Raw genomic sequence first — 18,930 nt, 5'->3', positions numbered from 1 at the left:
TTGCGACAAAGGTACATAAGTGCCACATGATGACTTCTGCATTGCTCCGAAGTGATAACGCAAAAACAACTTAGATACTTGGATCGGCAGCATTTTATGGATTAATGGAATGAATGAATGATTGCCGGGTTTAACGCGCCGACGCAACGCAGGCGATGAGGCGCGCCGTAGTGGAGGGCTCCGGATTAATTTTGACCACCTGGGGATCTTTATCGTGCGCCGAAATCTCGAACACACGGGCGTTTTTGCTTTTCGCCTCCATCAGAAAAGCGGCCGCCGCGGCCGGGAATCGAACCCGCGACCTCGTGCTCAGCAGCGCAACGTCTTAGCCACTGAGCCACCGCGGCGGGTATGGATTCATGGCCCGACATCGCCGGAATATAGAAAATGACTATATTTTTCATGCAAATCTTCCGTACCGACTAGGGGAACAGGAAGCTGGCCTTCCAGTAAACGCTTAATTAGATGCGCCGAAACATCGTCCTTGTATCGAAAAGCACGAGAAAGCACGGATTAGTTACCACTACTTGGAAGCCGCAGCACGCGAAGGTTGTGATCCTGTGACGTGCTCTGCTTACTAGACACGAAACTCGACATAGAGCACGATTACCGGCGAATGCCAGCGCAGAGTGACGTAGCGGCGCCCCCAGATGCTCGTCGTTCTTTAGCGCCCTCTGCACCCCTTACTAATCTAGGGTACAAATTAAGAACGACAATAGCTTATGTGGTACGTCACTCCGCCGGACGTCAACGTATCCGGACGTCAACGCGCGTGGGCGTTTTGAAAGGAGATTGCAGTTAATGCTTGGCATTGTCTATTTTTTCTCACCTAGTTTCTTTTTTGTGGCTGCAGTAACTTACGACCTGATTAAGTCAGAAAATCACAGAAAAGACTAGTGTCACATTTAAAATACTCGCATTAAGGCACTCTTTGCTTCGCGCGGAGGAACAGCCGGTGCGGTGACGGGGCGCAGGGATAACTTCCGTTGCCGTTCTTAAGGTGTACCCGAGTATAGGCCTAAACCACGATCCCTCTACCCCATCGAAGCCATCCCAACCGAGACACAAAGTGAGTGCGAGTGAGATTCGCAGCTCTGGTGACGAAGGCAAATTACCCTCTTCCCTAGTTTCACGACTGGTACTTAAAACCATTATCGTGCTCTTTTCTGAAAAGAGCAACTCGTACCGATCAGAGCTACTTGATCGGAAAATGCGGTTAAAGTAGATGGTCATGTTGCATTTAAAATGTGGCTGAATTAGTGAGCTGAAAGCAAACGACATCTTTCCATATATTGTTTTTCTTTGAAATCTCAACGGCAGCTTTCAGTGGTTTTAGGGGTACTGCCGTGTGGGCGCAGTGCTCGTGGCGCGTGTGGTTGATACCACGGCGTAGACAAGGGCTGCCCCTGCACTCTCTACTGAAGCTTTCCCTCAGAAAGCCTATATTTGCGGTGGTGCACCCTTTACAGGTAGCTTGACTTTTTCGGCGCCATAACCGAGAGAGCAGGAGCGAGATGGGAGGATGAAAGAGGGTGAAAGCGGAGAGCAGCGAATAATAAAGGGTGGTGATAGCGAAGAGAGCGCCAGGGAAAATGCGGTGAGAAGAGAAGGGTGAAAAATTCTAGAGGACCACTTTTAAGCGCATGCTCGTGCGTAAAGCAGCGTCGGCTTTATCGGTAAGGTACGCGGTGAACGCCTCCACCGACACTATGATTGGAAACACAGCGCTGCATGAGTGAAGGTATGTTTGCGGTTGCCGAGAGAGGGCGCCATGGTGGCACTAAACCATAAATACAATCATGCTACTCTCAAATAATTTACCTCAATACATCACAAAATCACACCTAAACTGCGCTCTCGAACCCCGCGCTGGGAAGTGTGTAATCGTCCACGAACATTTTCCGCATTTATATTTGCGCTTGTGCCCCGGGCAGGTTTCTCCTCGAGCACTGCTCTTTCCCTTCCAGACTACAGCGACAGCTATTCGCCCCTATCCCTCCCACCCACCCCATCAGCAATCGTCGGTGACCTCAGCCAAGATGTTGGCTCACTGCATAAACTTCTTTTTTAGCATCCCAGTTTCACCGACAATACGTACTTTTACCGCGAAGTTGTTTCACCGGTACGTTGCTGTAAGCGAACTACAAGCAGACGTTGACGCCATTTTTTAAGGTAAAATATTACCCGACGTAACATCCGCAAAAATAACGTTACTCATTACTTCCACTCGAGGACATATCCGTTCTTATTCTCCTAAATTCTTTATTCTACGAAAGTAAAGCAGGCCATTGTGACGCGCGTGACAGAAGTGAAATTTCGTATGCCAAACTTCGTTTCGGCTGTCATGAAAACTCTCTCTGCCAAATCTTGTTTGCGTGCGAATGGCGTTATTTCGCACGCAACGAAAGTGTCCAGGCGGGGTCCTTTCCTTTTCTTTTTTTTTGCCACAATCTACCGAGTTCTGATTTTTCCAAAGCTCACCTCCGCCTTTGCAATGCGTAACTGCCTTAGCTCTACAGTCATCGTTTTGATTAAAGGACATTCAGAAGCGATTCTCCCTAGTTCGTTTCTCACTTCTTTTCTTGACGACAAACGAGGCTCGCAAGGCACGACTTTCTTTTCCTGTGTAAATGCATACACCGGAATAGAATTGCTGATATTTCATGAAACCTTCCCACCTCCGAGCGCCAACAAGGCATTTCCCATCCTCCAATTCGTTTTCACGCCGAAGTTCTTGATAACGTATCTCCTGTGTACAGATGTAAGCGGTCATAGAACACTATTCTTGCAATTTCTGGTCATTTCCTTCGATAGCTTCTCAGTCTTCTGATTTATTAGAAGTTGAAATTCTTATCAGGTCCGTGTAGTCTGAGGAAGACATAATTCGTAGTCTATCAATGTTTCTGGAATATGTGCAATGTCTTATCGGATCTGCGCATTCGTTGTTATCTGTTTGTCAATGTGTTAGTTCTCTGTTGCATCCAAACATGCCTTGTTGTTCCTAAAATATACAAATACTACTCGATATTTCTATGTTTTCATTCAAATTTACGTATATAATGCATTTGAGCGAGCCACCTTTTTACCGTCTCTTTATCTCTGTGTTAGTCTTCTGTTTAAACATGCCCGTGTTCATACTAATTTTCACGTGCCCAGTTTTAACTTTGTGCGCATGCTAAAATTCCCGAGGCTGATGTTAGGTAGTAACAGACAGGCAGACAGACAGACACTCGGACTACTCGGACTACTTGGACTATTCGGACTACTCGGGGTGAAGGGGACCTTCTTTTTAACCCCCGGGACGTGACTCGAGTGTCTACGACACCTCGAGTAGTCCGAGTGGCGCTGGCTGCCACCCCCAAGAGCAGGAAACGAAAATACCTTAACATAAATACCCCAGAAAGTGGAGGGGAAAATAGCCCCGCCGGTAGCGTAGTGGTCATCGCACCAGACCGGTATTCTGGAGGTCAAGGGTTCGGATCCCACCCGGCGGGCATTTTTTCTCCACTTTCTTTCTTTCTTTCCAAATTTTTTATCTGTTTCAATGACCTACCACATCCTCCACTTTGCCCCTTTGCTTTCCGAGGTTTCCTTTCTGTCTTATATACATACATACATACATACATATATATATATATATATATATATATATATATATATATATATATATATATATATATATATATATGATGCAGCTATATAGCATTAATGTACACGAAAAGAAAATAAACGTGGCAAGGATAAGAGCTCAGAGCACAGTTCCACCTGCAGCCCAGATGGTGGAGCTTTCGACATGCAATCCGGAGGTTGTGGTTCCGTTCGTCATTCATGAACGCATTTTTAGTTATGCTGAAGAAAGCTCACGATGTATTGTGGAACGTATTTGGCCGAACGTATTTCGGCCCACGGTAACATTCTTGCTATATACGTTGGAAAACAAAAAAAAAAGAAATCATTGTGACATCGCAGTATGTATACTATCCACAAGCTGCTTGTCGAAAAATGTTAATTTTCGTGCAGTGTTAAAAATAACAAGTGCTGTTTTTTCCTTAAAAACACAAAAACGTATGAAATTCCAGGAAGTCCGTCTGCTCCCAGTACTATATAAATTAATCGATACTATGCAAAACTCTTCCAACCCGTACAAAGGCGCCGGAAAGAGCACGTAAGCTTCACTGCAGGTATAAAAAGCGTTCTCGTTGTGTTGACGTATATACGCTGCAGTATCACTACGAGAGGCTCTTCACACAAACCTAAGTTCTTAAATGACCAGTGTACGCATTTAAATTTGGGTATCATATATCGGACCATATATCTGACCAATCAAGTTTGGAGTTGTGGTTTCTTTGTTACGACTATGTTGTTGGAAAGCGAACTTACTACTGCCCATGAAGCTTTCATTATTCAGAAGAGGACAGAGTATTTCAGGAATGGTTGCTAACGATACCAAAATTGGCGCATCTTGCTGTACTGGTGCAACGCTGGAGAAGCAGCAGAGCTCGCGGCCCATCTCCCCTCGTCGGAGACCCGGCTGTTGCATTTCACATGGATTTCAGAACTTGCAGCTGAAAGTTCTCCATGCCTGGCAGGAACAGATGATTTTGTCAACAGGCTTTCACATCTCTCGTAAAGTGGACCGCGATAACACGCGCTATAGAATCCGCGGCAGCCTGCTTCGCGAACTCGGCGTCTGTGCTACCCACTTCAGGCACGAACGCACGTGGACTGGTGAGTAGAAGAGCACGCGAGAGATCATACCATAAAAACTTGAACACCGAGCTTGCCGACGCCGGGCGCTCCTCACGAGGCGCACGCTCACGTGCGCTAGGTATTTTTCCTTAGTATTTTTTGAGCTCTTCACGTGGCTCCAGGCCATGTGCAAGCCTGGCCGACCCCAGGCGCTCCTCACGAGGCGCACGCTCACGTGCGCTGGGTATTTTTTTTGTATTTTTTCGAGCTCTTCACGTGGCGCCAGGCCATGTGCAAGCCTGGCCGACCTCGGGCGCTCCTCACGAGGCGCACGCTCACGTGCGCTGGGTATTTTTTCTTGGTATTTTTTCGAGCTCTTCACGTGGCGCCAGGCCATGTGCAAGCCTGGCCGACCCCGGGCGCTCCTCACGAGGCGCACGCTCACGTGCGCTGGGTATTTTTTCTTGGTATTTTTTCGAGCTCTTCACGTGGCGCCAGGCCATGTGCAAGCCTGGCCGACCCCGGGCGCTCCTCACGAGGCGCACGCTCACGTGCGCTGGGTATTTTTTCTTGGTATTTTTTCGAGCTCTTCACGTGGCGCCAGGCCATGTGCAAGCCTGGCCGACCCCGGGCGCTCCTCACGAGGCGCACGCTCACGTGCGCTGGGTATTTTTTCTTGGTATTTTTTCGAGCTCTTCACGTGGCGCCAGGCCATGTGCAAGCCTGGCCGACCCCGGGCGCTCCTCACGAGGCGCACGCTCACGTGCGCTGGGTATTTTTTCTTGGTATTTTTTCGAGCTCTTCACGTGGCGCCAGGCCATGTGCAAGCCTGGCCGACCCCGGGCGCTCCTCACGAGGCGCACGCTCACGTGCGCTGGGTATTTTTTCTTGGTATTTTTTCGAGCTCTTCACGTGGCGCCAGGCCATGTGCAAGCCTGGCCGACCCCGGGCGCTCCTCACGAGGCGCACGCTCACGTGCGCTGGGTATTTTTTCTTGGTATTTTTTCGAGCTCTTCACGTGGCGCCAGGCCATGTGCAAGCCTGGCCGACCCCGGGCGCTCCTCACGAGGCGCACGCTCACGTGCGCTTGGTATTTTTTCGAGCTCTTCACGTGGCGCCAGGCCATGTGCAAGCCTGGCCGACCTCGGGCGCTCCTCACGAGGCGCACGCTCACGTGCGCTGGGTATTTTTTCTTTGTATTTTTTCGAGCTCTTCACGTGGCGCCAGGTCATGTGGAAGCCTGGCCGACCTCGGGCGCTCCTCACGAGGCGCACGCTCACGTGCGCTGGGTATTTTTTCTTTGTATTTTTTCGAGCTCTTCACGTGGCGCCAGGTCATGTGGAAGCCTGGCCGACCCCGGGCGCTCCTCACGAGGCGCATGCTCACGTGCGCTCGGCTGGACTGAGTTTTCTGGTGATGCTCGGCGGCTGAAATAAAAGCTTAAGCAACTCTGCTGCAGTATCACTACGAGAGGCTCTTCACACAAACCTAAGTTCTAAGGTGTACAAGAACATCGACGACCCAGCCCTCGTGCCGCTTTTGGACTCGGTTAATCAGGTGTGGCTCTCCGGTCAACTACCTGACTCTTGGCTTCAGGCGGATATTGTTCCCATTCCAAAGCCCGGGAAGCCACCACATGTACTTCAGAACTTGCGCCCCATCGCCATGACATCGACGCTGTGCAAGTTGTTAGAGCGAATGCTTGCAACACGGCTTCAGTGGTGGCTTGATACCTTCCAATGGTATCACCCGGCGCAAATTGGATTCAGGCCCTATCTCGGTACTGAGGATGGGTTGGAATACCTCTCATCTATGGTTTTAGTTGGAGGCCGATGCCGCCGTGTGAGATCTGTGCTCGCCATGGACATATGCAAGGCCTATGACAACGTTAGTCACGCTGCCATCCTACAAGTTCTCAATGGCCTACACCTTCCAGACAAAGTCTGCGATTTCGTCCGATACTTCCTTCAACACCGTTCTTTTTCCATCCGCATCAACGGAGCAAGTTTCGGTCACTTTACACCAGTCCGAGGCGTACCACAAGGGTCTGTTCTGTCTCCGCTTCTTTTCAACATCGTCATGTTGCCGCTAGCTTGGCACCTTGCTTCAATCCGAGATCTATATTTACTCATGTACGCGGATGACATTACGGTGTGGTCAGTGCATCCAGACCTGTCACGACAAGCCGAGTGCCTCCAGCAAGCACTAACAGACTGCCAGAGGTGGTGCGAGTATGCGGGCCTCACTCTCTCGCCAGAGAAGACTGCTTTACTTCCCGTGGCCAACGCTTGGGGCCGCCGCCTCCTTGCTGTGTCTCCCATTTCACTGCAACTGAATGGGAACGACATCCCCACGGTTGACCGTCTTCGGGTCCTAGGACTAGAAATATCGTCATCAGGGTCAGCAGCTCAGTGGCTACGATCTGCTCGACAGAAAGCCGGACAGATGCTCCACCTCGTTCGCCGCATCTCGCAGAAGTCTGGCGGGGCCTGCTGGACGATTGCCCGTCTCCTAGTGCGCGCCGTACTACAGCCACGGCTTGTGTATCAGGCACAGTTCCAGCACATGACGCAAGCGGACTGGGCTCGGCTTGAGGCCATCAACAGGGCCGCCATGCGCACCATTACTGGCCTCCCTCGCATAACACCAATTCCACCGCTACAAGCCGAAGCCCAGCTAAACACGCTTGATGAACTGATTCATCAGCGTCGTTCCGCACGCCTGCAGAAACGTGGGCTGGTTCCAGAGGCGGCAGCTCTGGCCGCGTACATGGGCCAGCCGCCGAATACGATGCCAGCCTTTTCCGTCGCAAGACCGCCCTGGCTCTACCATCAGGTGACGGACAACAAGCCTCTAGCAAGGCTACATGTCCGAACCTCTGGCCTTCATCAACCTCCGGATGCAGCCCTACTTCATGTCAGTCACCGGGCGCCTGCTACGCGGCCACGAGTCATGCAGGCTTTTGTGGACGCCGGGGCACACGACTCCCTCGTAACCACAGCCTTGGCTTGTCCTTCTCACCCAATCTTAAACCAGAGCTGCGCCTACGAGACCCTCCGACCTCTACCAAGCCTGTTGGCAGAACTTACTGCTATTCGGGATTGTCTCCAAGCACTTGCATCGACGGTAACTACCGGCATGAAACTGGAAATTTACACGGACTCAACGACAGCGATACGTGATTTACGTCGCGTTGCGCGTAGCACCAGCATGTCGGCACGTATTCACGCGATCCTGGACACATACCCATGCCCTGTGCGTGTTTTGTGGGTTCGCCGGGACATGCTTCCTGCCCATATAGCAGCGGATCGCGCCTGTCGCCGTATAGACCTTTCACGGCCGCTACCACTTCTTTCAGTGTCCTCCCTAGAAGAACTGCTGGTGGAGAAAGAGAGCCACCGCCGCGCCACGCGTGCTTTACTTCCACCGCGTGGAACTGACCTCCCCAGTGGGCTCGCTCGCTGGGAGGAGGTGCTGCTGCGGAGGCTTCGAGTTGGGGTGGCCTTATCCCCAGCAGTGACCCACGCTTGGCCTGCCCGCTATCATTCACCGTTTGCGGACACCTGTCCCTTTTGTACGGTCCCTGCGTCCGAGGCCGACACGAGCCACCTTCTGTGGACCTGCCCTGCCCTGCAAACCTCTCGCCTGCAACACCTCCGAGGCACAGGGCTCCATCCTGGGAGACCCCCTGATCTACAGCGGTGGATCTGGGGCCCGCAGTACCGGTCTCTGCTTACGTTTCTGCGTGACACAAATGTGATGTTGTATATTTAATTGTTATGCCGTAAGGCAAACTCTCGCAAAAAAAAAAAAAAAAAAACTCTGCTTTAAAAAGGAAGGGTAAGTATGGCCTGACATGTGAATATAATTAGTATACAAGATTTTGTTCATGGTTGGTTTTTGTTGAGAGCCTGCGCAATCTTTCGCTGTTGCGGCGCTGTTTCGTGCGGCAGACATAAACAAGGCGAGAAAGCAGTTGTGATGCCGCACCAAACGCTGCACACGCTACCGGCAAACTCTAGGCACGCGGTCTGCGAGATGATTTATAAACACAGTGTTCCCCAAGTGGGGGTCCGCAAGGACGCTTGAGAGGGCACGTGGACCGCGAGCCCCTCTGCGACATTCCACTTTTTCTCATATCTTTGCCAAACATTGCCGCTAACCCAGAGAGAGAGAGAGAGAGAGAGAGAGAGAGAGAGAGAGAGAGAGAGAGGTGGCTTTGCTGCACGGCACAAGTTTGACTTCTCGGCCAAGCGCGTGCTTCGAAGTCGGCGTTTTGCGCAACCTTAAAGTTTTGCGCAGAAGCAAAACGCGCAAAATGCGGGCGTATACATAGGTGCATGGGTGATTTTAGCTGCAAGAGTAAATTATTTGTCGGTGCGATCCCCATTACGTTTTCAAGCTCACAATGGGTTCCCGGAACGTTCTCAGTTGACGAACACTGTAGAAACACGTAGCGAACCTCCATCTGGTCAACCCTCTCGCTCCCCGGCTAACTCCTTGACAAGCTAAGGCACTTTAAACACATGGTTTGGGACTCTTAAACCGGGGGATCGGACGCGGACTCGAACATTTCCCATAGGTTGGGACTCAGTATGGTCGAGCTTGCCTTCTGACCTCGATTCTAATCTAATGAGATCAGATCGAATTTTTTATATTTTATTTGAAAGTTGAAACAACTGTTTTTTTTTTTCTTTTAACGCTAAGCACTGTACGAGCTGAAATAACCTGATCCCTTTCCCATTAAATAAAAAGGTTCCGTTTTCTTTTGTATATATCATCTAAGTTTATAGCATCCCAGCGAGGAAAGCGGCAACGTTGCATGCGCAGTTACGAAAACCAGTTAACACGGATGACAATGATGTCGTGCTGAATAGGCTTCCAGAAATATGGGTTAATTTGACTGCTCGGCACAACTTGTGCCGCAGGTAGATCGAATTTGAGCGAACTTTTGCATTCAGACGTACTTCAAGTTTCGGCCCTGTCTCTGTTCCCCGAAACTGTCTTCGCCATCCATTCTTTTTATTTATTTATATTATTTATTTACTTTTTTGTTTATTTTATAATTTTATTTACACATTATTACATTTTATATTTGTTGCCAAAAGTTCAAACCCCCCTCCCCCTGCCCAGACAAAAATCCTGGATGAGCTAATGGGTACAGGTGATACAAGTTGAAAGCGTTTTCTTTACGGTTCTTTGAGCCTGATGGCTATGTTTCTGGGAAGCAGGGTGTCATGACGTGTTAATAAAATTAACTGAAAACAAAAAAAAATGGCTCCAATCAACGCTGTGAAAGTGGTTGGAAGCAAAGCTGTAAACGACACCCACAACAATTTCCCATGAGACGTCACTTGAATTCACACTCGTTGCTCTTTAAAGAGTGAAAACAGAGGTTCTACCAGCCGTTACCTGGGATTCGCGGGGGCGGAGTCCCCAAAGCAGCAGCGTCGGCAGCAAGAAAATGGAGAGGAGCGTCTTTCGAAGCGTGAGGAGGAGGGCGGCACGCGCGGCTACTGCGTCATCTTCATCTCTCTCACCACCTCCCCCACCCCAGACGAAGAATCCAAACCACCGTCTGTCTCCCCGTCTCCACGTGTGGGCGTAGCTTAGTCGCTAAGACGACGGGTTCTCGCTCCGCTTCTTTTCGGGCCCAGGTTCGAGCCCTAACGGTGCCAGAAGTTCTTATTTAGCCTGGTTGGGAGTTTCTTGTGGCGCCCGCCACGACGAAACCGGTGGTTGGTAGAGGTAGAAAGCTGCGCTTTAAAATTACGAGCCACTGCACTCTGTGAAAGTAGATGACCAGCGAAGCTGTATAAAATATGTAGACCACAAATATCGTTAGAAAATGAAGACGTGTTCATGGCATCATCATTTGGTGATGGTAGCGATAATGGCTTTACGGTTATTTAATGAAACTTGGATTGGCTAGAGTTCTAGCCTAGAAGACAACCTCGGGGCTGCCTGTTTCCCAAGTAGTTCACGGAGTGACAGCCGACCAGAATTCCACAACATTTGCAACTTCACCGTGAACTCCTTAGTTAAGCAAAGTAAATGAAACTCGGCGTACGGATAGAGTTGTCTTTTCCCTGAATTGTCGTGAAATTTTTGTTGGAGAAATTTCGACGAAACAGGAGTTACAGCTATTTTTCTATATACACACTGCTCCTTTAGATGCCATTGCATTGACAGCAGACAGGACAAGTAAATGAAACTCGGCGAAATAACAGAGTCGCCTTCACGGCCGCTTGTCAAATAATTTTTTCAGGAAAGTTTCTATGGAACAAGTGTAATTGCGCCAGTTCCTGTAACCATTTTCTTCCAGTGCTGTAACCACACTTCCTCCGGCCATGCATGTATTAACAGTAGACGGGACTTCTGTACCCGTTTACAATTTCCATTTGAACCGACTAATTATGAAAGGTAAATGAAACGCGGCGTATTGATAGGGTCGTTTTAGCGGCCAATTGTGAAATAATTGTGTTTTGGGAACGTTGTTATACAACGAGAGTGACAGCCGCTTTGTGGTGAGCATTTGGGATAAAGTTGGCGGTGGCGTTTTCGCTGCTACATATTTGTAGAAGGACGCGGAAAATCCACGGAACGGTGGCCATATAACGCTGTAAAACAAAAGATATAAAGAAAGCTTAGCACGACTCTGTTTTTTTTTTTTTGTTGTTGTTGTCGTTCCTGAAACACCATGCCGCTGACTAAGTCTGCCTCATTCGTACGCTGTAGACTACACAGTACATTGAACATGGGTTCGTACGATGGAGTCGTTACAAAAAATGTCTTCAAAATTTCAGAAGTGTCTTCAAGTGACTTCGTGGTTGTCGTACACACAGTTAAAAAGGGGTATTACATTGAATAAAATTTGATAGCAAGTCTCATTATCATGTGACATTAAAAGGCGGACATGACGAGTTTAGAAACTCGGATGGCTGGATAGTCGCATAGTTAGTCGTGATATGTCAGCGTTAAGGACAGCTTCTGTATAGCGGGCGACTTAAATGATAAATTGTTTTTCTTCATGGCTGACAGGAGCATCCCTACTCGGTATTGGTTACCGTCTCTATGACCCCAGAAATTTTGTTTTGATGCTGCATCCCCCCCGCCCATATACACCCGGTGCCTCCCCCCCCCCCCCCCACACACACACACCTTTTTTTTTTTTTTGCCCTCACTACTTATAGCTTCGATGCCAGCTTAGGGTGAAAAGTGAAGTTTTAGAAACAGTGAACCCGCAATATAACGAAGTTTATTTATTCGATGTTTTTCAGGGTCGAAACTGTTAGCCAGAGCAAATAATGCCCGCTTTTAACGAAAAACCGCTTATAACGAAGTCGATTCTCCACCCCCCCCCTTAAAAAAAACCTGAAACGTCTGGATAGGCGCTAAGTTTTTAGGAGGCAAGAGTGGTGATATACTGTACAAAAGTCGAGTCAAAGTACCTGATGGGCAAGGTTCCTTGTCAGCACGAGCCCGCAGTTTTAACGGGATCAGACGGCGCCGTCCCGCGAGAAGCACGAACGCGGCATGTCCGGATCGACACCGAACCACTCTTCGACTCGCCCGCCACTCAGCGCTCGTGAATTGAGCTCAGCCGACTGATCTCGCCCTAGCCGCCGCTTCAGCGCAACACGGTGTTCAAACAGGCAGCGCTGGCTGGGGCGACACGTTCGAACTCCGAACGCTAAGTCCGAACCTATTTGCGGCGTTTACTAGCGCCCTCTACGAACACTTGTTGAACATCATTATTGGAAACGTGGCCGCGCCTAAGTCGGTAAAGGCACGTGGCTCAAACAGTGCAATTTTCATGGCGAGCGAAATCGTAGATTAATATACTGGCCAGTATATTCTAGGCACAATAATTATAGACCATGAAGATATTTTTGTGGTGGAAAAAGTGATATAATGCTTATGGTGCGTGCGCTGTCAATGTAAGTTATATACGCATGCATAGCACTATGTGTGGCTGTTTACTATGCACATAGCGGCTGAGCCGTTTAATCGTCGCTTGAGCATCAAGTTCAGCTAGAGTGTACTACACTCTAGTTCAGCTGTAGTAGCCATGTAAGCTACACAAAGTACGTACCAGTGTTTATCAGACGCGCTTTTCATTTCTCACCGCTACCCGGCCATTTTACGAGCGTCATATTTTTTTGAAGATAACTATAATGGTTGTAGGAGGTCACTGCGGCCGAGAAAGCCCAAACAAGCTGACACTTAGGACAGTAGCTAGGAAAATTAACATGTAAAAACGCGGGAAGAACCAAGCGTTGCGCGAGCTATTCGTAGTCGAGGCTTAAAACTGTCAAGATCGTCGTCAAAAAACGCCGTCAAGAACGCAATCGCTGAAAGCACACAAGCAGTTATCCACGACAAGGGTCGTTTGGGCAGCCAGACCTGGACCGACAAGTACAAGCCTTCAACGTCGTGTCCACCCGTCGGTAACGACACGTTTTTCCGCAAACTGCGGTCTTGGCTGCTTCAATGAAAGAACACGCACTCGAACCCGGAGAGAGCCGGTCGCGGCACAAGCAACTCCTGAATAGTCGACAGAATGGTTGAGCAGCTGTTACCTACTTGCGGGACGTCCTGGCGTCGGTAAAACAAGCCCCGTCTACTACCTCGCAGATGAGCTCGGCTTCAAGGAAGTCGAAGTTCACGCGTCCAGTGAGATCTTGCAAGATCTTGGCTCAGCTGCACGAAGCAACCCTGTCCCATCATGTAGAAGGGAGCAGACTGCCGCTTGTCGCTTGTGCAGCACCACGTGAAGAAAAAAGAAAAGAAACTTTAATGGCGTGATCACCTCCAAATTCTCACGATTTTGTCGTGGTATCCAACACATGGCCAAAAGAGAGCTGCCATGAAGCAAAAGCCTGCTGATAAAGCAAAGCTGTTCGTTAAGAAACAAGAAGCAGATGAGCTTTGCGACAGTGGTTTTTTTACAACTCATGTTGCCAGCTAAATGCTTGCAGAGCAGGAATTGTCAACCTTTCCACCCGGCCTCCATAGATGGCGTGAGCGTGGAAGTGTTTCCTAATACCCGACGCTTGCGCTGGAGTGAATGTCGAATTAAGTTCTCCAGCCATACCACCATCTTATTCGACGGTGTCGACACCATTTTTAAACAGTACGATGGCTTTCAGGGTGCCGTAGAGTCGGTGTTGGCCATCACAAAAAACCCTGTGGTCTTTAGGGCTACGAGGAACCTTGCCAATATGAGAGCAAAACTTGCAAGCGGCTGTCCGACTGCCAAGTTTGTGCATCCAAGCCCAGATAGCTGATTGTGCATATCTGCAACTGGGAAGCCATCAGTGTGCCTCTTGAGTGGGAACATCAACTTGCTGCAGTACTATTACACTGACGTGAGAAAATGTATTCTATGGCTCCAGTTTGTGTCGTGTGCGCTCGAGCAAGGCGTCCCCCTTTCTGCGAGGAACTGCCGGTTCGCGACGACCTGTGCAAGCTGCTTCTGTCGGGAAGTGTTGGACACACGTGTGGTCACTCAGTGCTTGTTTCAAGACCTTTGCCTAGACGTAACTCACCTGTGTTTGTCGGATGCGCTTCCGTTAACCACTGCACCTGTGCCAACACCTCTGGAAGAGTGTTCGGAGGTCCCGGAGGATCCAGGTGAAGCTCATTGTGCCCTGGACTTCAGCTGGCTATCGGATGGAGCATGTGAGCCCAAAAGTGCTTGCGAGTCCTCACGAGATAATCGTGTCACTGAGGTACATCCACAGGGCCCCCTATTAAACAGTACTTGCGTGAGCTGGCTAACATGCTTGAAGCTTTCAGTGATGTTGACTGCATGAATGGTTGTTCCGAGAGGAGCGCTTAGTAGTGCTTGCTGCATGCTACTGTCCGACAGAATAGAGGCCTGGCGAAGTGGCAGAACTGCTTCGCCTACAACTGTTGGGGCTGGAGAATTTCCTTTACCTTTTGCTGTGTCTGATGCTTTGAAGGTGATATCTGTGAAGGTGGTATCTGTGAAGCTAGCCAGTCCTAACCTCAAAACGTGCCTCGATGGCTGTAAAGATGCCATCCCAGAGTTGAATGTGGCGGTCTCCTCTTCCGCGCCAAGCCTGGCAAACATTTATGAAATTGCAATCTAAAACAGGTTCTGGGGGAGGTGTCGTCAGCAAATCAGACTCTGGGGTTCTGGTAGGGGTTGCGCTAAGCAGTGGTGCTGTGTGTCCGGCCACACAGATAATCTGCAAGGCCGAAAAGCTCCGAAAGGGCCTAAGAGTAAAGAGAGCCCAAAGTTTTTTGCACTACCTAAATTCCTGTGGAATTTTTCTGCCGTAGGACATCAGGGTAGCATTATGGAGGGGTTTCGGGGCCAAGTCCTGCGTGTGCTTGGCTGTGTGACCTGGCTGTGTGCTTTTTCTTTCTACTGAGTTAGCACTGTCCAATGTATGGGATTATTGAAGCGAAGCTTTAGTGTCCTCACCGATGCTGTTGTACACCAATATGTCCTGCAGGAAAGCAAACTCTCTCTGATGATGATGATGAATGATCGTGGAGGAAGGCAAAGAAAAAATTACACCATCTTCCTGTAGGGGAACCCTAAGTAGTATGCAAAGCAGCCATGAGGTCGACTGAATTTTCCATTAGTTTTCAGTTCGTCGTTTCCGTTGACATTCAGCTTCGTGTGCCTTCGTTGTATCAGTAGCTTCTTGACGTAGTTTGAATGAGTGAAGGACGTAAGGCGCGTTCGTAGCACATGCTCCCGTCTCGGTTTGTAGCACAGTGGGAAGAGCGCCACGTACCTCCCGTTGCGGCCAGAGAGTCGTGGGATCGAAACCGGGCACCTCCTAACTATTTCTTTTTATAGTGGACTGCGGTGACGTCAGCCCAAACGCTGACGGGGCTGAAGAGACGTGCATGCGCAGTACAGTGCGGACGGTGGACGACGAGGGAGGGAGGGACACAGCCCCGGGCATGAGATGCTCCGCATCTAAAAAGACGCTTACCATGCTCGGAATCAAACCTGGGTCTCTTGCGTTATGAAGCGAGCGTCTATCCGATCACTCCAGTTCGACATGGTTGAAGCGACTGCCAAGCAGCAGGCACCGCTACGCGCCATATACCCCAAACCCAAATGTTAGGCCTATGGAGTGCACACTCGAGAGCTGCTGTGGGCATTCTAGAACAGTGGTGCGTACCTCCAGAGTACCGCATATTCGCAGTGTGGGATTGGCCAACCAAAGAATCCATCACAGGAAAACTTCGCGTTCAATTATCGTCATTCGATGGAGGGGTGCACAATTTTCAAAATGCAGTCAACATTTTTGTTCTCTTGTAACGTCCACAATACAAAAAACCTCCGCTTAAGACAAATTTCTGATAATACGAACAAAGTTTTACAGTCCCTTAGAGTTTGTTTTAACGGGAGTCTACTGTAGGCGCATTGCAACAGGTGTGTCCGGTTTCAGTTTTTAATCAGGAGAGCGCGTCTGCAGTGGCCTCAAGGCTTCATTCAGTTGTAGTCCAGGGAGATGGACTTGACGTCGGTGTAGAACTCCTTGGAGGCGTCAGTGCCTTCGCGGCCGACGCCGGACATCTTCATCCCTCCGAATGGCATGTGCAGGTGACGCACCATCCAGCAGTTGCACCAGACGGTGCCCACCTGGGAAGGAGCGATGGTGTGACGTGAACTGCAGACAGCACACAGCTTCACCTACAAATTGAGGGGACAGTTCCCTGCTCAAAGACATTTATTTGTAGGGTAATGAAACATGACGACAGGTGATGGGCTAATAGGTGACCGGTAAAAAGCGCAAAGGCTCATGGGTGCATTGCCTGCTCCTGCGGAGTCCTGCCACTTCCGGTTCGAGAGCTCTGCTGGCCTCCCGTAGGCCGGCGGCTTTCACGCGAGCGTGTGCTTGTTTATCTGTTCCCACTGGGGAAAAAAAAAAAAAAAATGCTCATGCATCACGCATTCAATGAATAACAACGATGAATCCTACTAGGGGCTCCTCTGAAAGGTACCGTAATTACCCGATTCTAACGCGCCCCCGATTCTAACGCGCACCCTATTTTTTTGGCAAAAAAAAAACGAAAAAACTTGCACTTCCGATTGTAACGCGCACGGAACTTTGTGAGCAAGAAAAACGAATGCGAGATAAACGGGCGAGTTATTTCTCGAAGTAATCTAACACATCTCCCTCTTCGTCGCTCTCCGCTGACCACATCTCGTCCTTGGTGCCGTCAAGCGCGTTCGCGAGCCACACTTCATACCGAACGTTCAACCATGATCGATGGGATCGTGGCCCGCGCCTCGCACGCCCATCCTGCGAACTTTTCCAGAGGCGCACGCTTCAGCCGACCACTCGTTTAGAACGCGTGAGAGCCGCTGCTGCCATTGCTGTTATCAAGTGCGCAAGTGGAACGATTTGACGATTTGTGATAATGCCGATAGAAAAGCCTAGGCACCTATGCTTTCTGCATCCGAAAAATTGTTGCTAAAAGCTTTGGCGCCATCTTTAGATGGCGATGGGCGAGACAAAATTTCCGTTGTTTCGGCAGTTTCGGTTTCGTATCCGATTCTAACGCGCATGCGATTTTTCGACCTATTTTTCCGGAAAAAAGGTGCGCGTTAGAATAGGGTAATTACGGTAAGCACCCTGTGACAAATAAACAACACGCACACGCGCGCGTAAAAGCCGTCGGCATACGGGAGGCCAGGCGAGATCCCGAACCGGAAGTGGCAAGAGCAGACGACGTACCCGTGAGCCCTTGCGCTTTTTACCAGTCACCCATGCAAAACACTCCCTTCGGCGTTAGAACGGTGGTTTGGGCTAGTTGGTGGTGCATACTGAAATTCGAAACAGCGCAGAAAAACGGGACAAGGAAACGACGACACAAGGCGCTGACTAACAACTGGTTGGTTTATTGCGCGGGTTGCGAAATATACCCAGAAAAGAAGGCGAGAAGGAACACGATAAAAAAGAAGGAAGCACGAAAAAAAAGTGCATTGAACATTGCACACAAAATACAAGATTGATACACGTGCATTGATTAAATGGTAGCAACGCTGATATGAGACGTGGCCAGAGGCGCGAGGCAAGCAAGACATCCTGAACAGTTAGGCTTTTTACGAGTCCAGGTAGCGGATTTCCTTTTTTAGTAATTCAATAGACGGCTTACTCACACAATCGCTGCCTGCCTTATGAATGAGGTAGGCTTCATAGATTTCACGCTCACGCTGACCCTTATACGTTCTTGCAACACTGGTATTGTGGAATCTGGGCGAGCAGCCGTGGTCTTTACAATGTGTGGCAAGATTGCTGCCAGTACCCATTTTCAGTGTGTTTGCATGCTCGCAGAGACGATCGTTCAGACAGCGCCCGGTCTGACCGATATAGGTCTTCCCGCAAGACAAGGGAACTTCATACACAACGGAGTGCCTACATTCTTTTTGTGTGGCCTATTTCGCAAAAGGTGCCCCTTGGCTCATTTATGTTCACTCGCCTACAAAGGCCACCCAGTTTGTGTGGTGCGGAAAACACTACTCCTACACCAGCGCGACCTGCTACCTTTTTCAACATGTGCAAAACTCTATGCACATAGGGAACAACAGCGAATTTTGCCGGCCTGTCCTTCAACGATCCAGCTTCGCTGCGTTTGTGGAATTGCCCTAGGAACACTTCAGCTAAGTCACGTAGCAAGGCCGGTGGGAAGCCTGCCGACAGGAGCCTCACAACCTGCGAATCAAAACTGTATTTTGTGTGCAATGTTCAATGCACTTCTTTTTTTCGTGTTCCTTCTCGCCTTCTTTTCTGGGTATATTTCGCAACCCGCACAATAAACCAACCAGTTGTTAGTCAGCGCCTTGTGTCGTCGTTTCCTTGTCCCATCTTTTTGCGCTGTTTTGAATTTCAGTACTCCCTTCAGCCCTCTGTCAACGTTGGTAAAGAGTGTGTGATACCATTACCCGTTTAGTGTAGAGGGCCCTGCTAGTTCTGCTGGATGACACTGCTGCCCGTTACAAAAAAGAGGGATTACCGTACTTACCCGATTCTAATGCACACCTTTTTTCTGCAAAAATAGGCCGAAAAATCGCATGCGCGTTAGAATCGGATACGAAACCGAAACAGCTGAAATTTCGTTCCACCCATCGCCATCGCCATCTCAAGATGGCGCCACAGCTTTTAGCAACAATTTTTCGGATCTAGGCGCCTAGGCTTTTCTTTCTGCGTTCACATAAATCGTCAACTTATTCCACTTGCGGGC

The 18,930-nt window shown here is 49.5% G+C and overlaps 1 protein-coding gene and 1 pseudogene across 2 annotated transcripts in view; both read right to left on the bottom strand.

The window, feature by feature from the left end:
• Nucleotides 1-12,444, bottom strand: part of LOC144174658 (uncharacterized) — an 89,541-nt gene extending 77,097 nt beyond the window's left edge. The window contains exon 1 of the mRNA XM_077703443.1: nt 12,141-12,444. The gene's annotated coding sequence lies outside the window, so the exon portion shown is untranslated. The remainder of the gene's footprint in view (nt 1-12,140) is intronic.
• Nucleotides 12,445-16,011: 3,567 nt separating this feature from the next.
• The window catches only part of LOC144174657 (2-aminomuconic semialdehyde dehydrogenase-like), an 85,421-nt pseudogene continuing 82,502 nt past the window's right edge, over nt 16,012-18,930 (bottom strand). The window contains exon 10 of the transcript XR_013323504.1: nt 16,012-16,324. The product of XR_013323504.1 is annotated as a 2-aminomuconic semialdehyde dehydrogenase-like (transcript). The remainder of the gene's footprint in view (nt 16,325-18,930) is intronic.

The sequence above is a fragment of the Haemaphysalis longicornis genome, unplaced genomic scaffold, assembly GCF_048455015.1.
Source record: "Haemaphysalis longicornis isolate Haplotype H1 unplaced genomic scaffold, Haemaphysalis longicornis Haplotype H1 scaffold_3, whole genome shotgun sequence".
Taxonomy (NCBI): Eukaryota; Metazoa; Arthropoda; class Arachnida; order Ixodida; family Ixodidae; genus Haemaphysalis; species Haemaphysalis longicornis.
This window is presented reverse-complemented; position numbering and strand designations above follow the sequence as displayed.